The sequence below is a fragment of the Monodon monoceros genome, unplaced genomic scaffold, assembly GCF_005190385.1.
Source record: "Monodon monoceros isolate NGI ecotype Baffin Bay Population unplaced genomic scaffold, NGI_Narwhal_1 Super_Scaffold_20, whole genome shotgun sequence".
Lineage (NCBI taxonomy): Eukaryota > Metazoa > Chordata > Mammalia > Artiodactyla > Monodontidae > Monodon > Monodon monoceros.
In genome coordinates, this window is record NW_021703777.1 from 31,987,223 (window position 1) to 32,009,413 (window position 22,191).

At 44.4% G+C, this 22,191-nt stretch overlaps 1 protein-coding gene across 2 annotated transcripts in view; it reads left to right on the plus strand.

Moving 5' to 3' along the window:
- TRIM2 (tripartite motif containing 2) overlaps window positions 1-22,191 on the plus strand; it is a 119,657-nt gene that overhangs the window by 17,054 nt on the left and 80,412 nt on the right. Inside the window, exon 1 of one of the 2 annotated variants that reach the window (XM_029235677.1) lies at window positions 654-798. The exons of the other annotated variant lie outside the window; for it this stretch is intronic. The gene's annotated coding sequence lies outside the window, so the exon portion shown is untranslated. Of the gene's footprint in view, window positions 1-653; window positions 799-22,191 lie in introns of those variants that run through there. 2 annotated transcript variants of the gene reach the window in all.

Sequence of the window (22,191 nt, forward strand, 5' to 3'; positions counted from 1 at the left end):
GAAGGAAGGGGAGGGGAGAGAGGGGGGAGACTCTCTACCCCAACCTGTTTTACGGTGTAAAATATAAGACCTTGAGACGCAGTAATTTCTCCTCATTTTCGGTGCCGATTGTGTCCTCGTTGACTCATTGTCAGAATTTACTGAAAGTAAACGCAGAGATTTTTTTCCTCTCTCACTTTCAGGAGTTGTGATTGCTCTGAGTAATGAGCCATTCTGTCCCGGAGACTGGCCCTTTGCAGCCAGGGCAAACTGAAGTCATTCCCCCCAAGGCACAGACTTTGCAGCGTGTTTACAGGGCTGGGGGGAGGACGCGTGCTCTGGAGTAGCTCTGAGAACCGCGCCCAACCTTCTGCCCGGGGACCGCGATTGGTCCTCCGCCGCGGCGGGCCGCGGGAGCCCGCAGTCAGCGCGCGCGAAAAGCAGTCAGGAACCGGGCGCCGCGTTGCGTGTGCTCTGCCTGCTGCGTGTGCGGAGATTAGCTGCCGCGCCGGGGGCCGGAAACGCGGCGGGCGCCGGGCAGTGCGTAATCCAGGATTTGCCGCGGTCGCGCGGTTGATGGAAAACAGATGTTTCAGCCCTGGGCCTGAGCACAGGATGGAAGTGACCGATCCGAGCGCCTCTTGGAAGCGAGGACACCGAGTTGAGGCTCTTCGGGATCCAGCCGGGAGGCGGCTCTCCCTCGGCTCGTGGGTTTTCGCGGCTTCAGCATAGAGCCCGAGAGCGCCGGGCGGTGCCGCGGCTTCACCCGCCGCGGGCAGTGCGCGCCTCTTCTGTCGCCGAGCGGGTCGCCATCGCTTAGTAAGTCGGTTGTTGCTGGGCCGCGGCCCGGGCTGTGCGTGCGCGGCTGCGCAGGTGGGCCCGACCCGGCCCCCTGGAGCCTCCCCTCTGGGCAAGGTTTGCGTGGACCGAGGTGTGCGGAGCCACCGGAGGCTCCGCTTCCGGGTCCTAGTCGGTGGGGCGGGGGTGTGCGTGGGGGGGAGCCAGGGACCGTCCGCTAGCCGCGCGCCTGCCTCGCTCTCCTGGGGCGGGGACTCTCCGCCAGTCCCGAAAAGTGTGCGCCGAGCTTCGGAAGAAACGCTTTTCTCGTCATTTTGCAACTGAGGGGAAAAGAAAAGAAAAGATATTCTTCAACCTTAAAGCAGTAGGTGTAATAATTGTTGAAAAGATGGGTTTCCTTCTCTCTGTCTCTTTACATTTCGGTCGTTTCCCTACAACCAACTACTGAAACCGATTTCCTTCCTAATTAGCCTCTACTCAGATCCTCTGCCCAAGTTCTTAGAGGAGAGAGATGTTGATTTTTGAGGGTTTTCAGGGCTTTTTTGGTTTGATATATTATGAAAAGGCATGCCCCATGTTGAAAACTGCATGCTGCGTACAAATTAGGTAAGAGGCTGGGAGTGGAGAGGAACATTTGTCGCGTGAAGTGCCTGTCAGATCCCAAACTTTCTATGAACTCTAAATTGGTTCCCACCTGTAACCCATCCCCACAGGCAACTGGGTCTTCACCCCTCCCCTCCCCTCAGAATTCAGGAACCTTAATTTATGAACAGAGACAGCTTTAGATTCAACCGCTTTTGAAATGGTTGATTTTAAAGCACCTAGAGTTCCAGACATCCAAAGAGTGGCTGAGCCCCTAAGGTGGTAGGGTATGCTCACCAATGCCTTTTTTCCCCGACGAGACAGTTTTTAGCCTATTTTCTTCTAAAAATGGAGAGTAACTTTTCCATCAGTCATTTTAGAATACAGTTATGGGCTTGTTGCGCGGCTCCTTGTATTTCCGAGTCCTTTACGGGGAGGGGGTGGTGGTGGTGGAAGAGGTAATGTGCTTGTTTCACTACCACCCTGCTCTCTTGACCTCCAGTCTCAGTTTGCCACGTGATTTCAACCCTGCAGACCTAGTACCTGCCTTTCGGTGGAAAGAAACGAAAGAGCAGGAATGACTCAGAATCCTTGGGTTACCACAACCTTAACCAAAGATGCAAGGGATTTGATTGAATTCTTTATGATGCACATTACTTTGTTCCTTCCTCTTCAAACCTAAGTATATCTAGCAATTAAGGATCAATTATAAAAAAACAAGCAAAAACTCTACCTCCCTCCACCCTTAGGATAAACACAGATTTGGTTGAGTCGGGCATGGCCACCAACACTAATGAAATGTCTTCATGGTGAGATAATTCATATTCTGGACTGGGTACAAGAGGATAGCACCAGATCACCCCCATATTTGCACATTCTTTTCCCTGGACCCTCCCTTTTTTTCCCTACCATTTTCTATACTCTTATTTAGGTACATACCATGCCACTCTTTTGGATCATGGAATCTAGGATATAATTACCTTTTAGAGTCAACTTTGTTTAGATGACAGTGTCCCCTTATCAGTATTCTCAGAACATTTTTCCAAATCCTGCCTTTGTTTCCCTGGAAAACTCTTAGTCTATTAAATCCTCCATTGGAAATTCCGTTGTATCTTTCAAAAGCAAATATGGCACCTACATCTTGAATTCTTTTTCTTGCATCATCATTTTAATGTTGACTTGCATGGTTTCCTGATTGTCTGGTCAGCTTACTTCTGCTTCATATGGAAACACAAATGGAAAGAACTTCGCGGGCTTCCCTGGTGGCGCAGTGGTTAATAATCCGTCCGCAAGTGCAGGGGACACGGGTTCCAGCCCTGGACTGGGAAGATCCCACATGCCATGGAGCAGCTAAGCCTATTCGCCACAACTACTGAGCTTGTGCTCTAGAGCCCGTTCGCCACAACTACTGAAGCCCATATGCCTAGAGCCCATGCTCCGCAACAAGAGAAGCCACCACAATGAGAAGCCTGCGCACCACAAAGAAGAGTAGCCCACACTCGCCGCAGCTAGAGAAAGCCCGCGCGCAGCAATGAAGACACAGTGCGGCCAAATTAAATAAATAAATAAATTAATTAATTAAAAAAGAGAAAAAAAAAAGAAAGAACTTCGCATATAAGACACTGAATATAAGTGGGTTAAGGAGTCTCCCTGAGAATTAAGAGCACACACTCTGGCCTTTTCTTTGGTCTGTCCTAGGGTTGAATTCTGCCACTGGAGTTTCTGTCCACTGCTTCCTCTAGAAAGAGGCTGGATATTTACCTTGGGGCTCGGACGTGATCTGTTTATTTGGCCTTTTCTGAGCAGCAGTAACTCACCACCTCTCCAGCCACTGCTTGGTGAGAATTTGGCCTGCTCAACAGAGATAACCCAATCTGGTAATACAGCAATGCTGAAAAAACCTTTCAAAGTGCCATACTGAAATTCTAAAATCTGGGAAGATAACATGTTCTTCTTCTCTCATTACTCCACTAAAAATGACACTGCTTGGTTTACACCAAAATCCATCTTGGATTATAAATTCGCAAGAGACAATCTTAGCTTGATTTATCCAGGCTCTAAAGGTTTATGCTGGCAGGTGTTGGCAGTATGCTTCTGCTGCTAGTGATGTAGATAGGAACGGTGACGGTTTTCCTTTGGGGTTTCATAAGAAAAATATAATACTTTCCCGAATATCCATTTGAGAGGCTTCTCTGAGACTGTTATCTTACAAACCTTGAGTCAAGGCTGAGGCACTGGCATACTCCGTCTCCAGCATTATTTCTTATGCTCTTAGATATCAGACCTTAAGACTGACCTGCCAGTTGGCGGGTCTGAAAAAGTCACTGCAACTTATCTGAGAGTTTAGTTTATTTTCTCTGGAAGAGAATGGTAGGTCTTTGATATGGTTAGTATTTGTTCTTAGAAGAACTGGTAAATGCAACCTTTGAGATAAGGAGCTGGAGGGGAAATGAAGAGGAATAAACCTGGTGAGACTAAGCCAACTGTTTACCAGCCACTCAGCTTTTATGTTTTTTTTAAGAGTTTAGTGGAGGGCTTCCCTGGTGGTGCAGTGGTTAAGAATTCACCTGCCAATGCAGGGGACATGGGTTCGAGCCCTGGTCTGGGAAGATCCCCTGTGTTGTGGAGCAACTAAGCCTGAGCGCCACAACTACTGAGCCTGCGCTCTAGAGCCCGAGAGCCACAACTACTGAGCCCAGTGCTACAACTACTGAAGCCTGCGTGCCTAGAGCCCATGCTCTGCAACAAGAGAGGCCACCGCAGTGAGAAACAGGCGCACCGCAACGAAGAGTAGCCCCTGCTCGCCGCAACTAGAGAAAGCCTGCGCGCAGCAACGAAGACACGGTGCAGCCAAAAATAAATAAAAGAAACTTATAGAAAAGAAAGAGTTTAGTGGAAATTCAACCTCAGAATTTGAGCTCTTGTTGGCAAATATTTTGCCTTAATGAATACTGATTCCTTCCTATGTAAAACTATTATTTTTGCATATCCTGCCTTTGAATCTCATCTTAATTCTTGAACAGAAATGTCCCTCCCTAGAATTTACAATACCTTCTTCTTTTTCATAACATACTGGATGTCTAGATGAAATTTATTTAGGCACACGGGCTGGCCAGGAAGCTTAGGATGTGTCCTTGAGTCAGACAAAAACACCGTATAGGTCAGCATCTTTATTAATTTATGACAGTTTAGAAGGTCCCAAATAGAAGTTGTGAAACTGGTTCTTTTCCAACCCGACTGCAGTAAAATGAATCAACATGCAGACTTCTGGAACCAGAGCCGTTTGTACAAATATGCTGGAGGCAATTGGAGTTCTGGGAGTTGCTTAGCTTTCTAAATCACCATCTCCTTATTAGAAATGTTTTTCAGGTTTCAGAATGTCTGCTGTTGGAGCGATGTCCTTTTTTTTTTTTTTTTTTTTTTTTTTTGCGGTACGCGGGCCTCTCACTGCGGGCCTCCCGCTGCGGAGCACAGGCTCCGGATGTGCTGGCTCAGCGGCCATGGCTCACCAGACCAGCCGCTCCGCGGCATGTGGGATCTTCCCAGACCGGGGCACGAACCCGTGTCCCCTGCATCGGCAGGCAGACTCTCAACCACTGTGCCACCAGGGAAGCCCGGAGGGATGTCTTTTTTAGTTTAAATATAGTAATTGATTTAAACCAAACTATGGAGAGAGGCATAAAGTCTGGCTGACCTGCTTCTTTCCTATTAGGATCAGAGCTAGCATTTTAGGACTCTCATCGCTGACCTTCAGGGATGCCGATTGTGAGGACCAGGAAGCAAACAACATGGAAAGGTTCTCAGATTAAGACTCCTGAAAAGAGAAATCCGACTGAAGACCAAAAATGTGAAAGATTAGACCCAGTTTTGTTTTAGAGTGTTCTGTCCAATCAGGTAGAAGAAAGGAAAGCTGTGTTTCCAGCCCAGTCTGCCATCAAGACGATTTATTGAACAAATATTATGTTTCAAACCCCCTGCTTTATGATCTGAAAAGTACAATAGTGTAAAAGGCAGAGCATAAACCTTGAAGGGATTTTCAAGCCTTGGTGGTACCTTTAGACATTAGCGAGCATCTTTCTCCCACCTGTTCTCTGATTTCCTTACCTAGGAAACCAGGTCTAGGGCTGTGGTAGGAGCCCCCTCTGTAGTTCAGCTCAGATTCCTGAGGGAATCATGATGGCCCCTTGGCCTGAGAGTTGATTCCTTTGGCAGCGGAAAGTGTGTTCTTGGCTGTTCACCACGACCCAGACAAAGTGACACTTTCTACCTATCCCGGAGACTCCTATTCGGTACAGGCTCTATTGCTATGATATTCCTTCCCGAGCCACCAAGCAGTTCGACAGTGACCAGGCTAGCATCAAAATTACCCATAATGGGGGCATAGCTATCCTTGAGATTTGCCTTAATTAAGAGGACGAGATCAGGACTCCTTAACCATGAAAATAACCTCTCAGATTAAACAAAGACAGAACTGTCTCTTTTGCTGAACACATGCAATTTATTTAAATTAGTGTTGCACATTCGACAATGGTGTCAAAGCTATATTATAAAACCACCTAAAAGAATGAATTTTCTGGGCCTTTGCTTAGGGATAAAAAAGGCATTAGCCACATTGCAGGGGATTTGCATCTTGTTAGCTTGTCTGGATATCCTCACTATTGGACACAATGGGAGGGTGCACAGCTGTCTTTGTAGCTGGGCAGGCTGCCTTAGTTATAATTCTGCTGGGAATGAAGATAGTGAACTGGAGGCGCAGGATGGGGAAGAGAAAGGGCAGGAACTTGCAGGACTCAAAAGAAGGGAAGCTTGGGGTCAGTTCTGACCCCTCCCCTTTTTGTGTAGTTCAAGGTTAACAGCACGCTTTGCTTTAGTTTTAATATTTTTTTAATTGAAGTATAGTTGATTTACAATGTTGTGTTAATTTCTGTTGTATAGCAAAGTGATTCAGTTATACATATATATATACATTCTTTTTTTAATATTCTTTTCATTATGGTTTATCAGAGGATATTGAATATAGTTTCCTGTGCTATACAGTACGACCTTGTTGTTTATCCATTCTATATATAAAAGCTTACATCTGCTAACCTCACCCTCCCACTCCATCCCTCCTCCAACGCCCTCCCCTTTGGCAACTACCAGTCTGTTCTCTATGTCCAGATTCCGTTTCTGTTTCATAGATAGGCTCATTTGTGTCATATTTTAGATTCCACATATAAGTAATATCATATGAAATTTGTCTTTCTGACTTACTTCACTTAGTATGGTAATCTCTAGTTGCATCTATGTTGCTGCACATGGCATTATTTCATTCTTTTTTATGGCTGTGCCGTATTCCATTGTATATATGTACCACATCTTCTTTATCCATTTATCTATTGATGGGCATTTAGGTTGTTTCCATGTCTTGGCTATTGTGAATAGTGCTGCCATGAACATGGGGGTGCTGCCATGAACATGGGGGTGCATGTATCTTTTTTAAAAATAAATTTATTTTATTTATTTTATTTTTGGCTGCATTGGGTCTTCGTTGCTGCACATGGGACTCCTCTAGTGTGACGAGTGGGGGCTATTCTTTGTTGCAGTGCACGGGCTTCTCGTTGCGGTGGCTTCTACTGTTGCAGAGCATGGGCTCTAGGTGCGTGGGCTTCAGTAGTTGTGGCACGTGGGCTTCAGTAGTTGTGGCACGTGGGCTTCAGTAGTTGTGGCACGTGGGCTTAGTTGCTCCGCAGCATGTGGGATCTTCCCAGACCAGGGTTCGAACCCGTGTCCCCTGTATTGGCAGGCGGATTCTTAACCACTGTGCCACCAGGGAAGCCCTGTATGTATCTTTTTGAATTATAGTTTTGTCTGTATATATGCCCAGGAGTGGGATTGCTGGATCATATGGTAATTCTATTTTTTGTTTTCTGAGGAACCGCCACACTGTTTTCCATAGTGGCTGCACCGACTTACATTCCCACCAACAGTGTAGGAGGGTTCCTTTTCTCCACACCTTTTCCAGCATTTGTTATTTGTAGACTTTTTAAAATTTATTTTTTAATTAAAAAATTTTTTTGGCCATGCCACACAGCTTATGGGATCTTACTTCCCCGACCAGGGATCAAACCTGGCCCCTCGACAGTGAAAGCGTGAAGTCTTAACCACTGGGCTGCCAGGGAATTCCCTGTAGACTTTTTAATGATGGCCATTCGGACCGGTGTGAGGTGGTGCCTCATTGTAGTTTTGATTTGCATTTTTCTAATAATTAATAATGTTGAGCATCTTTTCACGTGGCACAGTTTGCTTTAGCGGCAGTGCAGGTGCACAGTCATCTCCTCGGTATTGGTGAGTGAATCATCTCCTTGCAGATTTGGGGCAACTGCCTCTCCAGTATTGTTCAGTATATGTCCAGGGCTCCCTCTGCTTACCTCCTGCATTGTTTTTTTATTTATTTTTTAAATTTTTATATTGGAGTATATAGTTCATTTACAATATTTTGTCAGTTTCAGGTGTACAGCAAAGTGATTCAGTTATACATACATATATATCCATTCTTTTTCAGATTATTTTCCCTTATAGGTTATTACAGAATACTGAGTAGAGTTCCCTGCGCTATACGGTAGGTCCTTGTTGTTTATCTATATAGTAGTATGTATATGTTAATCCCAAACTCCTAATTTATCCCTCCCCCCACTTTTTCCCTTTGGTAATCATAAGTTTGTTTTCTAAGTCTGTGAGTCTGTTTCTGCTTTGTAAATAAATTCATTTGTATCATTTTTTTTCAGATTCCACAAGTAAGTGATATCATATGATACTTGTCTTTCTCTGTCTGACTTCACTTAGTATGATAGTCTCTAGGTCCATCCATGTTGCTGCAAATGGCATTATTTCATTCTTTTTTATGGCTGAGTAATATTCCATTTTATATATGCACCACACCTTCTTTATCCATTCCTATGTTGATGGACATTTAGGTTGCTTCCATGTCTTGGCTATTGTGAATAGTGCTGAAATGAACATTGGGGTGCATGTATCTTTTCATGTTATAGTTTTATCTGGATATATGCCCAGGAGTGGGATTGCTGGATCATATGGTAGCTCTATCTTTAGTTTTTTAAGGAACCTCCCTACTGTTCTCCATAGTAGTTGTAGTAATTTACATTCCCACCAGCATTGTAGGAGGGTTCCCTTTTCTCCACACCCTCTCCAGCATTTATTGTTCGTAGACTTTTTTGATGACGGCCATTCTAACTGGTGTGAGGTGTTACCTCATTGTAGTTTTGATTTGCATTTCACTAATAATTAGTGATGTTGAGCAGCTTTTCATGTGCTTTTTGGCCATCTGTACGTCTTCTTTGGAGAAATGTCTATTTAGATCTTCCTGCATTGGATTCTGCTTATGAAAGGCAAAATTATTGCCAGATTAGTCAAGGAAGGAGATTGTAAAAGTGAACCTCTTATGAAACATGAGCATGTATCCTGGATACCTTTCTTCTCTTAGTGTGACCAATCAGAAGTCACCCAAGGGAGGACGATAGAAAGGTACTTGAAAGGGCTGAATGTTTGCGTCTTGATAGCTGCAGGGCAGAAATGGCAAAAATTAGGTGCCTTTCTCTTCTAAATCTTAGCCAATAATGAGGACACTAATCACAGCCAAACTTAACGAATAGCTACAGAACCTGGTCTCCAGATACCTGGTGCCACGGAAAAGAAGTCTTGTTTTACAAAGCTATTTCCATTTTAGGGAAGCAACGCCCGTAAATCTGTTGTGCCACCTACTCTACAACAAAAGAGCCTCAGATGACACATGCTGTCTTTTGCCCCAGGTCACCTGGAAGTCACACAGTCATGTTGTACAAGGAAGTAATGTGACGGGGTGCCATTTGCTTAGAGGAAGGATGAGCAGAGGCTAACTGGGGTCTTCGTGCTGTTTTTGTCTGCTTTCAGCCATCAAGTAGCAATTACCTTTTGACTGTCTTTCATCCCCTCCCTCCCCAAACGTCTCAATCCAAAAACCTGAAGTACAAAGTAATTGATGCCTGAAGGCTCAAAAACCCACTCGAAGCTGCAAGCTACCCATCAAAACAACATGGAAAGTTCTAGGAGCCTGAAATGGGAAGAGGTGGGAGTGTGAGGGGGTGTCTGTGCAAGCGTTCCTTTTTCCTGTGACATTTATTCTAATGTCTCTGCTTCAGCTACAGACCCCACAGAAGAAGATATGTTTTATTCATTTTTAACACAATGTCATTAAAAGAAAAAAAAAACAATAGGATCTCTTCTGGGATTTCCTCTATAAGGCTTTTACTTGAGGAAATGCTTAAACAAAGCTTCTGAATTTTTAATAAGCATCTATCACAGATCAAATTCATACTACTTTCTAAAAAAGCCTTTACATGTCAAGAATAATTAAGAATTTGCTTTGAATAGTTAAAAGCAGTTTCTGTAATGGGAGGGGGCTAGATTTGTTGAGTTATAAAATTCTGAATTCCATCTGCATGGGAGCTGGTTTTCAATTTGTAATGCAGGGCAAGATATTCTTAGCATGTTCGGGGCTTATTCCACACAGGATGCTCCATGCTAGAACTAAATCTAAATAGAACTGAATAGATTTCTTAGATATTTTTCCCAAACCATTTCCTATTCATCAGGTCCCTTGGGTAAAGGCATTCACCGAAGTGCCGCCAGGTCTCTCTACGAGTCCTTTAGTCTTCAGTCTGCATTTTTCAGCTGTTGAGCTAGAATCTGTCGATAGGTGGTCCGTGGGGACAGGAGGTCACCAGCAGACCAGAGGGAGGGAGTCAATCCCAGTGGAGACACTCAGACCTCCTGCTTGTCTCCTAGATGTATCTTCCAGGACGTAGAGACCCAAGGCTCAGCTTTCTGAATTCTACACATAAAAACTGCTACAACACTTACATTCTTAACATGCAGGCTGTATTTGGCATCCACAACTTAAGACGGATCAGTTAATTCACTCAAAATCATTGGCCAGGCTTTAAAGTTTTTGGAACAAGTACCAAAGTGAAGTAAAAGAAAAAAAGTTAATTTAACCCCTTTAAAAAAAGCAACATTTAAATTGAGAAAAACAACAAGTCTAAATTCATATGGCTGGGGAAAGTTTGGTGGTTTGGGGATGTGAATACTTACCAAACACATCAACTCCATATACCACTAAAGCTTGTCTTCTTTGGAAACTGGAGAGAGCTTGGCTCTTCTTTGATTCGATATGCTCATGGGATGAACCATATTGAGATTCTAAATTGACAGAGGTTGACTTGCTTTTTGTATTTCAGGCATATTTAGCAGTTCTTGTTTAGTTTTCAGTCATAAAACCAGTAGAATTAAATCACCAAATAAAACCAGAACAAAATATTAAACCTGTTGACTTCAGCATGATATATTACGTGCAGATTTATTGCATCAGAGCTGATGGTATCAGGGACTGTCAGTTATGTCTTCCGAGAGCCTGGGGTACTGCATGCCTTCAGGTAGATTGAGTTGACTGCACGCTATCTATCCTTTATTTATGAAGATAACCCTGCCGACCCACCGGATGTGCTTTGCGGTTTTCTCCATCCTTCTTCCCACTCTACTAGTCGTGAAATTTATTGGCCCAGGTGGCACGAATCTAGAAGAACCAGCTCACTTGACTCAAACCCATAATTTCTTCAGCAAGGCAGCTAACTAGGTCAGCTAACTTGCCACTGAGGTGATAATAATGATTTAATCTCACATTTGAGCAAATCTTTACCTTTTAAAAATCACTTTCACATAAATGGTTCCACTTATCTTTACAATGACTCTGAGAAGTAACATTTTAGAGGTGAGGAAAGTAAGGCTCCGGGAAGTCCAGTGACTTTTCCAGGAAAGGAAGAGTTAGGAATCACAGCTTGGATGTCCTTCTCGCTAACCCAAATGATGCTCAGTAATATTTGATCGGATGTTATGTGATAAAATAATACAAGAATTGTGGGAAGCTATGGACGAAAGGATGTTTTACTGAGAAAACAAATTGGAAACCACTTTTCCAAAGGTGTTCGGAAAAGTGGTTTCCAATGGGGACTTAAAATTTAACTCAAGACCCGAGACTATTACACAAGAAACCATTAAGGAACTATGTGAATGAGACACGATCAGTCGTCAATTCATAGGATACAGACGATTAGTACATTGACAGTTCAGAGAAGGGAGAGAAAACAATAGTGACAGTGTAATGGAGGAAGAGGGACTGAAGTTTGAGCTTAAAGAATGTGCGAGGTTTAGATGGGAGAAAGAAGTGGGTAGGGTATAATAGGCTGTTGGGGACATCCCAAGTAAAGGCGGAGAGCCATTGCCAGATGTAGATTAGAGGGAGACACATCTGATTGGAGGAGGGACTGACCAGAAGGTCTAAGTAGGGAAGTCGTGGGAATTACGGTTGAATGGGGAAGATGGGACCAGATCAGAGATCTTTAGGGCCAAACGGAGAAACATGGACTGATGTTTTCGCCCGTAACATGTGTGGGCAGAGTTGGCTCCTTTTGAGGGCTGGGAGGAAGTTGTTCTATACCTCTCTCCGGTGGCTTCAGGCATTCCTTGGCTTGTAGATGGTCTTTTCCCTGTTTCTTCATGTCGTCTTCCTTCTCTGTATCCAAATTTCCTTTTTTTTTTTTTATAAGGACACCAGTCATATTGCATTAGGGTTCACCCTAATGACCTCATTTTCACTTGATCACCTCTGTGAAGACCTGTTTCTAACTAAGGTCTTTCTGAGGCACTGGGGGACTTCAACACATCTTTGTTTTTCTGGGGCGGGGTGGGGGGACATAATTCAGCCCATGACAGGAGCTTTTAAAGAGTCCTGAGCTGCAGAGTAAGAGGGGGAAAGGTTGTTGCAGTAAAGACAGACAAACAACAGAATACAGAGTACACTGGAGGGAAGGGAGGGAGCTGTAGGCTAGCAGCAGAGGGTGGAGAAAAAAATAGGTGAAATCTACAGACATTTCAAAGGAGTAGTTGAAAAGATTTCAGGAGTAGAAATGATAATCAGTCTAGAACACGGCAGTTCACAAGAGCATTTCAGCTCTGCTACCTGCTTTGATCTCGATGGCTGTGTCTGGAATCCCAGGGTTTCTGGCCCGGGAGAAAGACCAACGGTGAAGTCATCCACACCAGTGAGGGCAGCTGGCAAAGGCAGCTGCACGTGCTGAATTAGAGGCGGTGACAGAGTGGAGATGCCACTGGGTCACTGGGAGCCCGAGCCAGCTGTGCTCTCTGTAGACATAGGTTTGGGAGTCAGAGGCACTCAAGCTGTCCTCTAATCCACAAGAGTGGGCGAGATCTCTGAGGGAGAGAATACAGAAGGGGAAGGCAGTGGGCTTGGAATTTTGGCAAATTCCCAGAGTCAGGATTGCTAGGACGTCAGAGCAGCAGCGTTTAAAGAGGTAGAGGAGGGATAGCGAAGTTCTGAATTAAAAGAGCTTCTAGTGGCAGTTTCAGGAGCTATAGAGGGTGGGAAGGGAATAGGAAGAGAACTGGGGGCGGAAGCAGTTGGGGTGGTGACCTGGGGGAAGACTTGGGTTTTAGCTCAAATGAAGACCACGGGGAGAGCAAGTGTGGGGAAAGGGAGGAAGGAAAAAAGAGGACGTAACCATAGGGTGGCAGGATTCAGAAAGGGGGGGGTTATTCTGAAGTCATGTTTTCTTAAAGATACAGTTTACAAATCGTAAAATTCACCCTTTCTGGTGTTCAGTTCTCTGAGTTTTGACCATGCACACAGTCGTGTAACCACCACCACTACCAACATGGAGAGCAGTTGCAGCTCCCCCAACATTCCTATGTGCCGAGGGGCTTTTGGAGAGGAAACTAGCGTGTATTCGAAGTCAGAAGGGAGGGAAGTTATGTTATAGGAGAAAATGGTGGCGCTAAAGAAGAAGGAAGGGTTAACTGAGGGAGTGAGACCCTGGAGGCCACTCAGAACAGGTCAATTCTAGTGAAAATGAACATCTCCCCTCTTCCTATGAGGCAGCAGGGAGAGTGCATACGTTCAGGGTCTATGGATTCCTAAAGTCCTGCCAGCAGAATCATTTCCTGCTGAGCAAGATGTTGACTGCCATATTCCACAACTTCCGCCTTGGAGGTATTGTTTCCTGTTGCAGTTACTGTCTGCAGGAATTTGGTTTGCTTGGGCTGTGAGCCCACATTCTGCTACCACGGAAAACTGTAGCGATTTTAGAACTGACAACTTCAGTATTCTCCAAAGTGTGTCTGCATCTTTTCCTGAACCATACAGTGCAAACACTTGGCAGCAAAAAAGGCTTCCATCCCCATAAATGTGTGTGACAGGCAGTGAACAGCTCACTGCCGAAGGGCTAGCTTCCACAGACAGGTCCTCAGGGTGAAATTTGGCAAAAGAGATTCACTTCTCATCCTGTTATACTTTGGGCTTAAATCACCCTGCAGTGAAGTTCCCTCCTGGGGTCTATGATGTCGCTCACATCTCTCCTCACCTTTGAGGTCCCACCACTGTCACCGAGTTCAGGCAAGGGAGGTAGGAGGAGTTGGACAGCCGTTCTCAAAGTGTGGGTTCCCCGAGCAGGTTGTGAATCAAGTTGTGGGTTGCCAGCAGCCTATTTAAAAAATGGAATAGAATAGAAGGCATCAGGGGGCTAAGTGTGGTCTCAGGCAACTTTTGATTCAGTGAAATACACATTTCTGGACTGGACGGCAATGGAAAACGTGTTTCTATTGTGGATCACATTCACAAATGTGTGAGAAGTTGAGAGGTGTGGTGTATGGGTCCTTTACTAATAGTGTGGCCCTTGGCAGGTCATTTAATGTCCTCGTGGCTTAGTTGGAGCCATAGTCTGTAAAATGGGGGTAATAACAATATCTATTTCATATGGTTGTTGAAAGGATTCCAGAGAAAATACATGGAAAGCTTTATGGACTGTACCTGGTTAGTAGTCCATGCTTATTAGGATGATTTCTTTTCCTGCCCAGATCGATAGCCCAAACCTCTGTTTCCTACCCAGACCTCTCTTCTGAGACTAGAGCTGTGAACCCAACAGTCCAAACTTGAACTCAACTCATCAGCTCCTTCTCTCTCCAATCCACCCCCTCCCACCGACCCACCCCCTCCCAAGCACACAGACCCCTCTGCTCTGGAGTCTACTTTTCTACGAGAGGTGCCATCACTCCCCTCTCACTTAGGCTGTCTGAGCATCATCTTACTAATTCTTCTAGGAAGAGAATTCTGAGCGTGGTCACCATCGAGACTCGCTGGATTAGTGAGATTCTGCCAGCAGTCTTTCCCCGCTCACCACACCTCGGCGCGCATGTGTCTGTCCCCTCCAGCCTTTCACGTAAGTCTTCAATGGCTCTCGAGGGTTCCAAGTTAAAGTTTACACCCTTCAGCCTACAAAGCGAGGTCCACCGTGGCCTGGCCTCTGACTGCCTCTCCACCCTCATCTCTCCCACCCAAGCCTTGTGCCTCCCTCTCTGATCATTCCAAACTGCTTGGTGGCCCACACATGCATGCCTTGAGGTTTCCTCTGCCTGGAATGCTTGCTCCATCTTTCTGTTGTATAGCTCTTACTTGTCTTTTCAGGGCTCAAGGTTGATTTTCAAGTGAGAAAGATTTAGGTTTGAATCCCCTGATCAATAGTTAATAGCTGTGTGATTCTTTTCTTTTTTTAAGTACTAAAAAGAATTTTTATTTTAGTCCTGGTTGCTTTATGGTGTTTTTTTAAATTTCTATTTTATATTGGAGTATAATTGAGTTACAACGTTGTGTTAGTTTCAGGTGTACAGCAAAGTGATTCAGTTATACATACACATATATCTATCCCTTTTCAGATTCTTTTTCCATATAGGCTATTACAGAGTGTTGAGTAGAGTTCCCTGTGCTATACAGTAGGTCCTTGTTGATTATATGTTTTACATATAGTAGTGTGTATATGTTAATCCCAATAGCTGTGTGATTCTGAGAAGCAAATTTCTAAGGCACTTGAAGTCAGTTTGTGCATCTGTAAAATGGGAATAGCAATGTCTACCTCATAGAGTTGTGAGGATTAAATTAACAGTGTGAAGAATAGTGCCTGGCGCATACTAAGTACTTAATGAATAAATGGCTGTGGTTGTTAGTTTATTTAATATAATTATTTTTAATAAATAATAAAAGGTTCAGTTCACATCCTTCTGGACCAGAGCCTCTCGCAGACCGGAATGTGTCAGGTTGTCCAAGATCAGTGTTTTTGTACCAGCTGTTCCTTCTGACCAGTTACCCTTCCCACTCTTCTTCCCTTGACCAACCCCTACCTAACCCTTAAGATTCAACCCAAGGGTCACCTTCCAGGGCACCCTGTGCTCAGCTCCATCAGAGTTCTTGCCTCCTGAACTGTGATGCCTCTTTTCTCCCTGGATTCTAAGTCCTGAGGGCTCTGTGCCTTGTTCACCGCCGTATCCCAGTCTCCCTCAGTGCGTGCAGATGCCCGAAAATATATTACATGATCAATAAATGTATCCTCGATGAATGAATGGATGGATGAGCAAACTGCTGTAATTACTTCCTGACGGGTGTTCCTGCCTTCTCTCTTTCAGGAAATTCATTCTGTTAATTGCAACCAGATTAGTTCTCTTAGAGTTTCATTCCCCTGTGCTTCTCAAACTGCTCTGGTCACCACATTTTGGCAGTTAACACTGGCAGTTAGGACTGCCCACAAGATGGCTTCTACTTGGTGTTCCAGACTTTTCTATTTTTCTCTACCTTAACCATGGAAAACCAGGCTGTTTTCCCTCCCTGTGGAGTGGGCCCCAGAAACCCTGTGAAGCCCTCTTCAATGCTAGTATATGACAATTCCAGAACCTTTCTGATCCAGTTTTTAATGACCAAAAGTAACTTTCCTCCATCCCCCTCTGCACCCTCTGCAATCTGCTACGGTCTTCTCTCCTGGAGAAGATGGTCCTCTATCCAGCAACTTCTTTATATATTTGGTTTTGACGGAAAGTGTTTTGAGTCCTAGAATTGTGTCTTAAATGTCTATGTGAACTTTCCAGCGTGTGGAACATCATGTTACTTGTCGTTTCTCATAAGTAAGGAAACGAACAGAACTGAAAATCAACCAGATCTGGCTCTCCTTTCTGCTTGCTGCTTTAACTCTGGGGGGTTGGGATAGGAGAGATTAGAGTTTAACCCTTCCTTGCCCTTTGATTCTTAAATATAATTCATTTGACTGTACATTGGCACCGTGTTATAACCACATCGTACCAGGTATCAATAAGCATGTTTGATGAATTAATGATTAATTAGTGGTTTGGTTTCTTTTAGAGTTAATATACCTTCAAGTCCAGTGTTTATGGTTCTTAGTGACTTAGGAGTGTACATACTAATAAAACGAAGAGTCAAAGTATATGAAATGTGAAGATGTAAATACACATACACGTTGGTGGGTGGTAGTTGTATATCTATATATATACGTATGTACTCTACATTATCAAGCAAAAAACTGGAGGATCAGGACAGTCTATGAATGGGCTTACAAACATTGAAACCTAATTTTATTCCTTTTTTCAAAGACGAGAAGGTCCTTTGGTAGTTTGTTCTCCAACTCCATCCCTCTGTGGTCTGCAGCTTCCCTGGTCCTGCGAAGCTTGAGGTGTGTGATGGGCCATCTGCCATGGTGGTGCAGGGGGCCGTGGAATGACCTTCAGAGCTGGTCCTGGGTCCAGACAGTCTAAAGCTCAGTTTCTTTATACATGAAACTGCACTTCCTTCCTCTAAGCAAAAGGGCCAGGCAGTTGGACCTTCTAACCTTTACTTGTGCTTCTGCCCCTCTTTCCATCTAACCCCTGAGTAACTGTGAGCCTTAAGGTGGTGGTGGCTGTAGGTTTTGTGTGTCTGAGTCCAGACAGTACTCAGGAACAAGTTGACAAACCAAATTAACACAACAGTTTTTAGGGAAAGTTTGCCAGTTCTCAGTTGTGTATGTATTTTGACGGCTCCTAACTTCTGAAATTATTAAGGCATGCTATGTGGCATAACACATTTCACAATTTACACCTAAGCAGATTTCCTGGAGGTAAAGATAATGAGTTCGCTGTTGTGAAATATCACATCTGCCCTTACTGACAGGAGAGACATGTGGAGTATATTGATGATAACCAAAACATGACTTTCGTGCGCTTTTGACGTTAGTCCTAGGAAACCACAAAATCAGAACAATAAAAGGTCATTTCTCTTGGCATCTGAACGCCAGAAGTATCCAAACAGTGGCATTATTTTTAAAGAATTTTTTCATCCAGTTTTAAAAATCATGCCGGTGTGATAATTGAAGAACATGTGCGCTGAGGAACAATGTGAGTGGGGGTGCTGTGATCCACCAGCTCCAAAGGACTAAGTGGGTGGTGTTGCAACAGGACAATCCACTGAATACAGAGGAAACTGGACCATGACGGACCGCTCCACTAACATCAAGGTGTTCTTACTGTCAGTGCCAAGTTGGGTGGTTCTTGGTCATTTACATGTTTTGGTAGGTCCAGGCTATGCTCAGTGTTAAATTTCAATCATTCATATAACACATGGTACTTGTTAAAGCACCATGTAAAAAATTTTATTGAAGTATAGTTGACTTACAATATTGTGTTAACTTCTGCTGTACAGCAAAGTGATTCAGTTATACATATGTATACATTCTTGTTCATATTCTCTTCTATTATGATTTATCACAGGATATTCAATATAGTTAGTTCCCTGTGCTATATACTAGCACCTTGTCGTTTATCCATCCTGTATATAATAGTTTGTATCTGCTAATCCCGAATTCCCAATCCTTCCCTCTCCCACCCCACCCCTTCACAGCCATAAGTCTGTTCTCTATATCTGTGAGTCTGTTTCTGTTTCATAGATATGCTATTTGTGTCATATTTTAGATTTCACATGTAAGTGATATCATATAGTATTTGTCTTTCTCTTCTGATGTACTTTACTTGTATGATAATCTCCAGGTCCATCCATGTTGCTGCAGATGGCATTATTTCATTCTTTTTAATGGCTGAGTAATATTCCATTATGTATATATACCATATCTTCTTTACGTCAGTGGACATTTAGGTTGTTTCTGTGTCTTGGCTATTGTAAATAGTGCTGCAGTGAACATACGGGTGCATGTATATTTTCGGATTATAGTTTTGTCTGGATACATGCCTAGGAGTGGGATTGTAAAGACCCATTTTCAATCACTGCTTTTTTTTTTTTTTTTTTTTTGCAGTACACGGGCCTCTCACCGCTGCGGCCTCTCCCGCCGCGGAGCACAGGCTCGGGACGCGAAGGCCCAGCGGCCATGGCTCACGGGCCCAGCCGCTCCGCGGCATGCGGGATCCTCCCGGACCGGGGCACGAACCCATGTCCCCTGCATCGGCAGGCGGACTCCCAACCACTGCGCCACCAGGGAAGCCCCAATCACTCCTCTTTTAGAGTTAAGATAACTAAGCTCCAGAAATATTATTAATCCAAAATAGATTAGGTAGGTCCCTAGACATTTTGAATAAATACTCTTATTTCTAATAAGATGGTTCTTTGGTCTCCATTTTATTCAAACCAATGATTCCTATCTTACAAATTTGTCTTGAGAATAAAATGGGGTATTTAACATAGAACCGGGTACATAGTAGGTGCTAAATAAATGTGAGTTCCCTTGCCATTCACATACCATGAACCAAAATGTGTGTAAGGGAAAAGTAATATACATAGAATAAGTGACTGTTATTTACTGAGCACTTACTTACATCTAGACCCTGCTATATCCAGGGATAAAAAGACAGGTGAGGGGGCTTCCCTGGTGGCGCAGTGGTTGAGAGTCCGCCTGCCGATGCAGGGGACGCGGGTTCATGCCCCGGTCCGGGAAGATCCCACGTGCCGCGGAGCAGCTAGGCCCGTGAGCCATGGCCGCTGAGGCTGCGCGTCCGGAGCCTGTGCTCCGCAACGGGAGAGGCCACAACAGTGAGAGGCCCGCGTAGCGCCAAAAAAAAAGGACAGGTAAGGCCCGGTCCCGGAGCTCACTCTCTAGTAGGAGGGGCAGACATGCAAACCAATAATTGCTGCAGAGGGTGATAAGTACAGCAATAGTAGTACATACAAGGAGGGATGAATACCTTGCCTGAGTGAAAGGGCTGTTGGGACAGTTTTCACAATAGAGGTGATGTATCAATTGAATCTCTAGCAAGAGAAGAAAAGGATTGGATTCCAGGCAGAGGGAAAGCATGTATAAAAGCACAAAGGTTTAAAAGACACAGGGAGAGGAATAACTCAGGACTCTCTGGAGGCCTAGAATGAGCGCAGTTAAAATCCTTCATAGAAGACTTGTTGGAGGGCAAGCCTGGAGCCAGTAAGTGCAGCAGTTCCAGCCCCAATTACGTGCATTGCAGCGGCTGGGCTTAAGTGTCCCACGGTTAGTCGTGGGATCTTAGTGTGTACAGTGACCTGGAGTGGTTTCAGTGCTCTAGTCACCGCAGGGGGGACCAGGATATGAGGTCACAGAGGCCAAAGAGGTCCAGACCCTCTTGTACCAAAACCTAAAGGCTCCTGTAATGGACTGAATGTTTGATTGCCCCAAAGTTCAGATGTTGAAGCTGTGACCTTCCAATATGATGGTATTCATTTGTAGATGGGGCCTTTGGGAGGTAATTAGGGTAGATGAGGTCATGAAGGTGGGGTCCTCATAGTGAGATTAGTGCTCTATCTCCCAGTTAGAAAATAACTGTGGCTTTTTTATTTATATATATATTTATTTTGGCTGCCCCAGGTCTTAGTTGTGGGATCTTTTAGTTGTGGTGTGCAGACTCCTTACTTGCAGTATGCATGTGGGATCGAGTTCCCCGACCAGGGATCGAACCCAAGCCCCCTGCATTGGGAGTGCGGAGTCTTACCCAGTGGAGCACCAGGGAAGTCCCAGAAAGTAACTCTGGCTTTGATTGAATTGTTCTAGAGATGTTTATCATATAGGCAGCTCTCTCTTTCTTTTGCCTTTCTGTTTTCTTATTCTCTTTCTAGTCCCTTCTGATCTAGAGAAAAAGTTATCTCCTTATTTGTAATCGTCAAAGAATCACCATCATTCTGCTTTGACTTGCCCTTCTGTGCAGAAGTGCCGCCTGGCAAAGCAGTAACATTGTTGAGTGAAAGTGGAGGGCTGGAAGGGATAAACGCATGTCACGAATCAGTGGCCTTCTCCTGGTCCTCTCTCCTTTTCTCTTCTCTCCACTTTCCTCTTCAACAAATAACATGACTGTTAATCAGGTAATATCTCCCTTGTTCATCTTTGGCTTAATCAGAAGCAGAATTTTAGAGAAACGTAAAATGTCCGTGCATGAGAGCATCTGAACTTCCTGCAGTGACAGATAGGATCACTAAAAAAAGCTGAATATCACATCCATAATTCCTTATTTGAATTAAATATAAAAGATTATTACTGCCAAACTGTGCATAAGGATCGCGAGGCTATTTTTGGAAAGGTTTCCCTTTAATAAGATGGCAGATACTTAAGGCCAAGCAACAAAAATAAAGAGACACATCTTATTTGGTAGTGTTTTCTTTCCAATATGGTTTTAGGCTCCCTATTTGAAGGAAGAGGTTTTACATTGTAGTTTGAACTACTCTTTCAAAACGACGTATTTGCATAAGCAGTATTTTTCTCTTACTTAAAAAAAGAATATCATATAACTTTTAATAGGCTACCTTCACCCACTGTGAAAGGACTTAGTCTGGGAGTAAAAGGTATCCTTTTCTCTGTCGCTTCTAGGACTCTACGTATTGTTAGGGCTCACTAATTCAGAATACATGAAAAAGCAAGAGTGAGTTACAGAATATTGAAAAACCTGTTTATTTTTCTGACTTCCAAGATTTACACTTATCCAGCACCCATGTAAGTGTGTTATAAAGCATACCTTTACCGGATGAAAACATTTTCAGTAAGTGGTACGAACACCTTTTCCTGGAATGTAACTCTTCAGCAGGTTACACTGCCCTGATCGTCTTGCTTATACCATTTTCCTAGCAGATCCCTTCTACAAATAAAGCTCAAAGTTATCTTTAGTGGAGGTTCAATCATAACAAGTATTTCTGGAGGTGTTTTACAGGAGAACCTGGCCAGTGAGACTGTGTTCTCCTAGGTGCGCTGGTCCAGCCCGGGGAACATGCAGGCTGGCCGACACTTGGTGGGTCTGCCTCGTGCGCTATTGGAAGCCATGTGCCAGGACTGCATGTGCACTTGTGGCATCCTTGGGGTAGGACCCTGTCCCCATGGGGTTTACAGGTTAGCGGGGAAGACAGCTCTAACCAAGCGTGCAAAAAGATATGTCATTACAAGCGGTCCCAATTGTCATACAGGATTCCAACAGGGTAAAGTGCTAAAAAGCAAAGGGGCGGACACCCACTTACAATGAGAGGGTCAGGGGAGGCCTCAGGGAGGAGGCATCATTTGGGCAGAGAACCAGCCTTGCACCTGGGGTGGGGGGCTGGGAGCAGTGGGACGGTAGGCACAGAGAGTCGTCCCTCATGAAGACACAGTCATTTTGCCACTTACTAACGAGAGGCAGCCTCTTTCTCTGGACTTGAGATCTCAGTGGACTTGAGGTAATGGGTTGACTGGTCCTTTTGTTTTGTTTTGTTTTTTGGCTATACCATGCGGCTTGCAGAATCTTAGTTCCCTGACTGGGGATCAAACCCGGGCAGTGGAAGCACGGAGTCCTAATGACTGGATGGCCAGGGAATTCCCGGTTGACTGGTTCTTTTTTTTTTTTTTTTTTTTGCGGTACGCGGGCCTCTCACTGTTGTGGCCTCTCCCGTTGCGGAGCACAGGCTCCGGACGCGCAGCCTCA